This window comes from Nanorana parkeri, unplaced genomic scaffold (assembly GCF_000935625.1).
Source record: "Nanorana parkeri isolate BGI_ZX_2015 unplaced genomic scaffold, ASM93562v1 scaffold337, whole genome shotgun sequence".
NCBI lineage: Eukaryota > Metazoa > Chordata > Amphibia > Anura > Dicroglossidae > Nanorana > Nanorana parkeri.
Window position 1 is genome coordinate 971,202 of NW_017306605.1, and position 9,728 is coordinate 980,929.

Below are 9,728 nucleotides of genomic sequence, written 5' to 3' on the forward strand. Positions count from 1 at the left end.
TTCCTTATGTTGCAGAGTGGGTGCGCAAGATGAACACTGTTCGATCTCTGGAGAATATGGTTCATGAGGAGGGGGTTACACCTGAGACCCAGATGATCATCTGGCCTCAATGGGATTATTTCAAATCTAGCTCCGAGTTTTCCTCTTATTTATGAAATATAAGGGATGGTTGTTCACCCTGACTTCACAATCTTTGTAGTATGTAGTACTACTATATGGGGGATTGTGGTGTCCCCTCTTTTTTCTCTTTTAAACACTAGTTAAGTTAGATATCTTTTTTGTGATTTGTATAATCGTAAAACAGAGATGGTGTGATACTTATTAGTTATATTTCAAGGTAGGATATTCTGTTCACAGGACTATATGCAGACATTCTCTTTTGTTTTAGTATTAGATCTTAAATATTATCTTATTTGGTCCCGTATGTTGTTGTTATTATTTGTGGAGTGAGGAAGTATATATATTTGTATTGTATTATACTTTTAATATGTCCTAAACTATTAGGACATACTTGGTTTTTTTTTATGGATCTTTTTTTCCTGTTCTTTCAAATTTTTATGTCACGTGATATTTGTGCAAATAATTATCAAACAAATATATTTAGGATAGACTACACTATTAATTTTATTGCACAGAAACAAAAAAGAACACATTAACACTCACAGGAAGATGCTGCAGGCTAGTGTGAGTCGGCCCTGACTATTTTATGTGCTAAAAGTGGGAGCTTTGGAAGCATTTTTTTTTCTTTTTTAATTTATGATTATATAATGAAAATATTTGTATTTATTTTATTAATAATGTATATTTTTTATTGTTTTGTTTCCTATTTATGATGATATATTGAAAACATACAAACATGAACAAATTTGTTAATGCCCTTAAACTAAAAAAGAACCCACAATTTTCTCTGAAATAATTTAAAACTGACCAAAGTAATTTGGCACCCATCATTGTTTATGTATTTTTTAATAAAAATTGGTCGTTGGTTTTGATTTGTGATTTAATAGAATATTTTAAAAATTAAAACAAATGTAAATGGCATGTACAAAAATTACAGTAACATTAACCTATTTTTTTTGCATAAGCTTTAGGCAATCAGTGCAAACAAAACAATTTCTGCAGCTCTCAATGAGGCTTCTGAACTTTCCAAAAGGCAGTTTGGCCAATGTTTCTTGAACAAACTGCTCAAGCTCTCTAAGGTTTTGAAAGGTGTTCTCTCCAGACTTCAAGTTTTAGCCCTTTTTACAGATGTATGATAGAATTCATATCATGACTTATAGATGGCTGATTTACATTAGTCCAATGTTTTGGTTTTAACAAATCTTGGGTACTTTACCTCACGGCAGCCCCAAAACACAAAAGTCTCCTCTACGTTTCACTGTATGGTATGGTGTTTTCTTTGAAAGCTTTAAAAGCTTTTTTTGTTCTTCATCTGTGAACATAGAGCTGATGTCCTGTACATAAAAAGCTCTAGTTTTACATGTAGTTTCTCTAGTTTCTTCCAGAAGTGTTGTGGCTTTTTAGCAAATCCCAGTCTGGCTTTTTTATGTCTTTCTATTCCTCCTTGGTCTCATTTTATTAGCCCACTGAAAAAAAAAATCAACAGATGGTGCGATCAGACATTGATGTACATTGGCCTTGGAGTTTAGCTTGCATCTCTTTGGAAGTTTACCTTACTTTTTTTCTGCCAAATCACATTATCCTTATGTTCAGTCTGGGGTTGATTTTCCTCTTGCAGCAACATCCAGAGAGGTTGAGTATACTTCCACAGACCCTTAACTTATTTATAATATTTGCAACTGTAGTCTTAGGAACATTAATCTGCTTGAAGATGGTCCTTTTATTTTTGACATGCTAGTTTATCATTTTCTTTCTGATCTCCTCAGACAACTGTCTCATTTGCCTTTTCTGATTTATTCTGAATGTGGTGCACACAATGATTACAAATAGCAGAGTGACTATTTTAACCTGTTTAAATAGACTGGCTGATGGATTACAAATGTGAAAAGGTGAGTGGTACTTATTACAGAAACAAAATGGTTTGAGATGTCATTATGATCCAATTATTTATAATTTTTTTCTAGGTGTTCCTGCAAATCTACCCAGGCCATTTTAGAATATATTTTGCAAAATAAGGTATCTCTTTATGACATAACAAAGGCCTGCATACATGAAACAATTACTTTTAATCTTAGAACTTTGAAGGAAAAATTAAGAATTGTTTCAATGAGCTATAAGAGTACCAACAAACTTGTTCACGTCTGTATGTTTTTTTTAGATTTATTTTATTGGTGCCTGCTAAACTTTTTCAGTTGTTTGCTTAAATGGTTACATACAATGCTAGGAAAGACTACAAAAGCAAAATGCAATTTGACTCAAAACTGACACATACAAAAAAACCTTCCAGAGCCATAGGAAGGCAAAAGCTGAATCCCAGAGCTGCTTCATCATTTTGTAACATGTCTGTGTTTCCAGATTACAACTATGAAGAGCAAGAGATACCATAGTATCATTTAGATATAACAAGATATTATTTATTGATAAAGGGACTAATTCTACTCAGACACCAAGCAATACTTTCCAGACTTATTAAATAAGACAAACATTTTTTGTAGCAAAGTTGTCTCATAAATGTAATTATTTCTCTTCACAAAAATATGCTTTAAAAAATTATATATGAAGTGGTGACAGATGATACTATCAGGTATAGAAAATGTTCCTGTGTATAGTTCACTTATCTGAAGACAGGAAAAGAAATATGCAAAGAGATTGTTTATCCAACAGTAAATGGCAGAAAAACTAGTGTCCTGTAGATTGTTTTGGCAATGTTCATCAAAGAAAATGTTTTGATAGATAAAAAAAATGTTTTGACTCACAATTGCCTGGTTTGCAGAACTACTATTGTATATCTATATGTAAACATAAATTAATTATACAATTTGGCAATTACACATCAAAAGGAAGTTTAAAGTAAATGAATTCAACATTTTACACAACCCCTATTAAACCTGCTTATGGGATATTGCTGGGAAAGTCTGAGAAAGCAAACATTTAGGCATACGTACACACAAAGTATCATTGTAAATCCCATCATGAAGTCTAGATTGTTAACTATAACACAAGCTGCAATGATATCAATATCCCACTGTAGTTTTTAGCAATCTTTGCCATCTAAACCGAATAGTTGCTTTAAACCTTTTTATTCCAATGTGAAGAACAACATTTACCCCTCATCAGTGTGATGAGTATCATTCATTGTGATCATGAAAGTATCAGAGCATATATGCATTCCATATGGACACTTGTAATCCATCATTGATGGTGCTAGTTAGTATTGGAAAATGTTTGCATGAGGATACAAACAGACTGTTCATGTGGGTGATCACTTGGTTTATCCCCGGCTTAACCAGTATACTTACTATACTTTCATGGGCAAATGGGATTGTGGACCCTCTGTGCTGTCTGCACATTGCAGAGGTTGTAAACCTTCAAACAGGCTGTGGTGCTTGGTCTAAGGAGCAGTTTGGTATTGACCAGTGCCCCAAACAAGGAGTGATGGACTTTGCTGTAGAACTGCTCCACGGTTGTTGCCCTTTTAGACATCTGTGCAGATTGCAGCTGAACAGCAAAAGAACCAGTATGAAGTAAGTCAACAGACTGGCTTAGGAATGGGGAAAGGTCAAAAGTAGTGGCGGGCTATGAACCTGCATAGTAAGATATAAGCCTAAATTGAAAGAGAAACAGGCAATAAGGAACTTGAGAACATGGAAATGCAAAGGCATTACTGGGTGACACAGGATGTTTTGGGTTCACTGGTTGGCACAAAATGCTAAGGGAACACCGGGTGACTGCAATTGAGGGGTCACTTAGAGGCAAATAGTGCAGAGGACAGGAGTGCAATGGTCTCTGAAGGTGCAAGAGTGCAGGGGTTGCTGGAGTGCACTGGGGTCACTGGAGTGCACTGGGGTCACTGGAAAAAACATGAGTACAGGGGGTCACCTTGGAGGCAGAGGATTGCAGAGTTCACTAGAGGCACCGAATGCATAGGTGCTGGATGCACAGGAGTACAGGGATCACAGTGTTTGGAATCAGGGAACAAGAAAGCACAGGAAGATGCTAGAGGCACAGGGGAGTGCACATGATGCAGTCATACAGGGGACTTGGCTTGGGCATAGTGTGGGTATTACAGAACTGCCCACGGTTCATGAGGTTATAGGAAGACACTTAATATAGTGGGGTCACTGGAAATCAGGGACTCAGGAATTCATGAACTTGGAGACCCAGGGCTAGGGATTGAACCTACTGATCAGGCTATGAGTGTTGGTCTGAGGAGAAATAAATAGTGAGTTTGAGAGGATGAATGAGAAGCTGCTATATTTATCAGCAGGTGGGATCTGGTGACACCTCTATCTCCCGTGCTACTGCAGCAGCAATGTAGAACTACGAGTTACAGATGAGCAACTGATCTGTGATACTCACACAAATATAACACAAAGAGTATAGTGAACTATAAAGCCACCAGGTCTCATATATATTAACTATATTCCCTTACCCCCGGGTTTCTTGTAGTACATATCCCACATAAGCAGTGCAAAGTTTCTGTAGATATTTATTGTTCATGCATAGTATGAGTCCTCCCACAAAGGTAATATTATGAACAATTACAGTTTTTCAGATGAAACAAGTATGATGTTGGATGGATCTTATCCAAAGAAGATGGGAATGTCTGGTAAGGTATCAGGCAGCTTTCAAATGGATCCCTCATAGACCAATACATGCATGGAATAACAAATGTCTTTAGGGTGGAAGTCGGAGGTGACAAGGACAGAATTCCCCACGGTCCACAGAAAAAAAAAATGTATCAATGAAATTCTGCTTTAAAGAACAAAAGTGTCAGCTAGACATGAAATTTGATTACACTGGCTGTCATATCTGAGCTTGATCTTGGCCTAGCATCAGATTTCCTCCTAAAATGCAAATGGGTCTGCTAGTAGAAGTAAATCAAAACACCTAATTACCCATCTGAAATAAATAAACAACCTTCCTAACTGGGCAAATTACACATTTATTTTTAATATCACCCTGCAGGTTTTGTTGTCAACCTGCTTGCTCGAATCTAAATATAGTGTATTCTCCAAATTTAACTGTACAAATGGTACATTTCCTTTCATTCATTGTTTGATCATATCAACAAATGACATACTTGTGTGTGTCAACCAGTGAAAAACATTTTGCAACAATAGTCAATTGTTAAGTCTATCTCACTCTGTGCTGAAAGTATTTGCCATTCAATAAAGTGCAGCCTTAACAAGCAAATAATGATGTTTGCAACCTTGTGAGTCATCAAATAATGCATAGATTAATAAAAACAAGGAAAGAGATGGAGGTTGGGCAGAATAGATGTGACCCATGACATTAATAATTGTCAGCAACATTTCTGGAAAATAAAGTCTGTTTATTTTAATATTGTTTTTAGAATGCCATTGCAGTTCACCAGTCATTATGTTGATCTGTTGTTAAAGCCCTCTGGAGTCAAAACACTCAATATCTAGTAAATCGGTATATGCTATTATTAAATAATTGAATAATGAAGCATCTAATGTGGTAAATGCCCTTCATGCGTATTTTATGTAATCCTTGTTTTTATTGATATTATATATTTAATGTACTGTTGCCTTTAACATTCAAGTAGTCCCCTAAGTGAATGTTGATGTTTTACTTTACTATTTAGAAATCCTTACCTGATAGAGCACTGACATGTGGAGGTCTGGAGGAGGCAAATGCGCATGCGTGTGCTTTCATTCATGCAATTTTTACCTTACAAAATACAATTACGCTGCACTACCAAAATTTTATAGCAAATAACCTCCATGCAAATGCACAAGCTTAAGCAGCGTATCCATGCTAATCCTCAGGTTTTTGTTCCAAAGTTTAATACAGTCCAATATAAGTGCACAAAAACAGATGTTTTTAACTTACGGAGACTGTTCTTTTTCTACTTTTAATGATGATGTATTATTTGTTCAAAATACAACTGACATTACAAACCAAATCAAACACTTTGCATTTTGTTAAATCACAATGATTTATGCACAAATTAAATGTTACACATCATCATTCCTGCAGTCTCTCGCGGAAAAACAGGGTCACATTTTCTACATAGGGCCGGTTTACAACATCACCATGCAATTCATGCAGGGCATTGCACAGCACACCTGCCATGTGATGACAGTGCAAGAGGTGCAGTGCACTGTCATTCATTTGAACGGCAACCCCAAAATGCCTCTCCCTCACATATGTGGTCACATGGCAGATGCATTCCCTGATCTCTCATGCCCTCGTTCTGAATGCAAGGCGGCCCAGGTCACACCAGCAACATGCCATGAAAGTATAACACACCTGCCATGTGATATCAGCGTGGGAAATGTTTTGGACTGGCATTCATTCGAATGATAAACCAAAAGTGCCTCTCACCCCCAATGCATGGCATGTATGACAGGTGTGTCCCCTGATCCCTCATGCCCGCCGTGTGAATGCAACGGGGCCTGGGTCATACCAGCAACATGCCATGAATGCACATCACACCTCTCATGTGATGTCAGTGTGGGAGGAGGTTTTTGGTATTTGCAGGCAACAAATTTCCTCCACTGTCATCATATGAGAGGTGTGTTGTACGTTCATGGCATGTTGCTGGTGTGCAAAAAAGAGAGGATTAACCCGTTAGGAGATAACGGGTTAGCAGCGGTCAACTTAGGGATCCGGACAAGTCAATTGATTGCAAACAAAGGTGATTTTATTGAAAAACGACATTTAGGACAACACATTAGACTCACTAATTACCATTAAAACCTTATAGAGAACAGACTGTCATAAATTATATGTGGATCGATCCTCATTCATGTTAACCTTGAATCCCTACCGTGGAGGGAAGTGACCGATGTAACTAGTACTTCGGTCTCTCTTCCCACATACAAATCCCCATATGCATGTCAACCTGCGTGAACTACAAGGACTGAAGGGATTATCCCAAAAGTAGGGGGGAAAAAAGGGGAAGAAATTTTCTTCTGGTTTCTATATTCAAGTATAAAGAAGGAATCTAGGCAGATCAGTGATTGCAACACTGACTTTCTCCGCTTTCCGTTGAATTATGCCAGATATTTAAAGTCAATGTTGCTTGTTAGTTTGATATTTCCTGTATAGATATCTTCTTAATTCTGAAGGATATATTTGCACTTTACTTCCAGATTATTTTCCCTTCTGTTTTCTGCTTATTGTTTAAGCTTGGATTTTCATTTTGTTCGGTGTTAAATGCCTCTGGCTTGGATCCGGCCGTGTGTGCAATTAACTCCTTCCTGTTTATCATAAATATCCCATCAGTAATGAATTATCCTAGTTGGAGAGGTGAGGTGTAACAGGTCTTTTTGTTTTAAGGGGGAGGTGAATTTCTCACGGACAGACTATCACTGGGTTATCTTCAATTAACAAACCGCCTGACTCTTTCTTCTCTTTCTCCTTATATTCAGTTTTAAGTGTAGATTTTGTAAATCTCTACCTCAGAGTGATATTCAAATGATGTCCTTAACGGATATATATAGCACTTTTGATCACTCACGATACTGAAGTTTTCTCGTAGTCCGGGCGGTTTGGAGATTTTCCCAGTATGATCCGATAGTCCACTTGAGTGTGGGCACGTCTCGCTATTTCCTCCGGGAGATGATTGCTGTAATCTGGTCTCCAATAATGGGTTCGAGTGGTGTTTTCACTCAATGGATCTTTGGTAATCTCCTGGATGTTCAGGATGTAGTCTGTCCGTCAATGAGAACCGCCAGCCCCAATTTAGGATTTACCAGGGTTCACTGGTTTCAGGATCATGTATCCACTTGTGGCATAGTAACTGTACGTCTGATCTCTGTCTGTCGACGCGTTTCGCCCCTCCCACTATACGGGGCTTCGTCAGGACATAATCTAAGGTCGGGAGAGATGTTCCTTAAGTAAATGGGTCACGCCCCTTTTTTCAGTCCTTGTAGTTCACGCAGTCCTTGTAGTTCACGCAGGTTGACATGCATATGGGGATTTGTATGTGTGAAGAGAGACCAAAGTACTAGTTACATCGGTCACTTCCCTCCACGGTGGGGGATTCAAGGTTAATATGAATGAGGATCGATCCACATATAATTTATGACAGTCTGTTATCTATAAGGTTTTAATGGTAATTAGTGAGTCTAATGTGTTGTCTTAAATGTCGTTTTCAATAAAATCACCTTTTTTTGCAATCAATTGACTTGTCCGGATCCCTAAGTTGACCGCTGCTAACCCGTTATCTCCTAATGGGTTAATCCTCTCTTTTTTGTACTAGTTTGACTTGGTCACTGATCGGATCAAACAAGCAATTGTGCAAATTTAAATCAGGGAAATTATAATCTACCGGATCTCCAGGCAGGAACACAAACCCTTTTCTACATGTTGCTGGTGTGACCTGGGTCCTGTTGCTTTCATGCCGAGGATATGATGGATCAGGGGACGCACCTGCCGTGTGTGCCATGCATTGCAAGCGAGAAGCACTTTTGGTCATTCAAATGAATGCGAGTCCAAAACATTTCCCACACTGACATCACATAGCATGGGTGTTGTGCAGTTATTGCATGCTGCGGGTGTGCCCCAGACCCCCTTGCGTTCACACCGAGATGTGCCCCCCTTGTGAAAAATTAAGGGGTACTTGTACTCCTACTCATTCAAAAAAAGGTTAGAAGTCAATGTAAATAAAAAACAACTTTTAGAAAAAAATCCTTTAATTTAAAAAAAAGTCAATTTTTTACTATTCCTTCATTTAAAAAAATATGGCTCCAGCGATGTAATCCAGCATCAATCACGATGCACGACGACCGCCAACTCGCCGAAAGAAATAAAAAGTACCACCTCACGACGACCCGTCTGAACCCGAACCTGAAGACTCGCCGCAAAATTACATATTTGCCAGAATGTAAACAGATGGGCGGAGCGAGCCATGACATCATTCGTGAGCTCCCAAATGCTATTCGTGAGCTCTCGAATACCATTCGGGTCTGCCAGCCGAGGTGTCATATTAATAGTATTATGACACCTTGGCTCACAGACCCGAATGGCATTCAGGAGCACACAAATAGCGTTTGGGAGCTCCTGAATGCTATTGTGTTTAATGACAGCTAAGAATGTCAAATGGGCAGAACGAGCCCCGTGATGTCACGGCTCACTCTGCCCATCTGTGTACATTCTGGCCAGAGATGTCATTTTGTGGCAAGTCTTCATCGGGTTTGAACGGGTCGTGGTGCCATTGACTTCAATGCACTGCCAAACCCCCTCCCGCCCCTGAACGCATGGAGCTGGCTGTTTTGCATTCCAGTGTGTTTCAGAGGCTGAACCACTCTTTGTGGTGTGAACCAGCCCTGAATAGGCACATAAGAATGTGCAACAGAGAACGAATATGTGCAGCAGAGAACAAAAATGCGCAACCTGAAATACATCATTGTGGGTCGCTGCAACGGCGCATTTCCTGTCTATCGAACTACTCAGAACAGCCATGCCTCACTTCACCTTTTCCACTGAGCACCACACTATTATTGCCTCTGTAAGCATAGCTCTGCTTTGTTTTTGCATGTGCATAGGCATGGTTATAGTGCTATTTTGCATATGAATATGTACAGTTGGCGGCATGTGCATGTGTCTCTTGTATCTCTTGGGCAGGCCTGTGC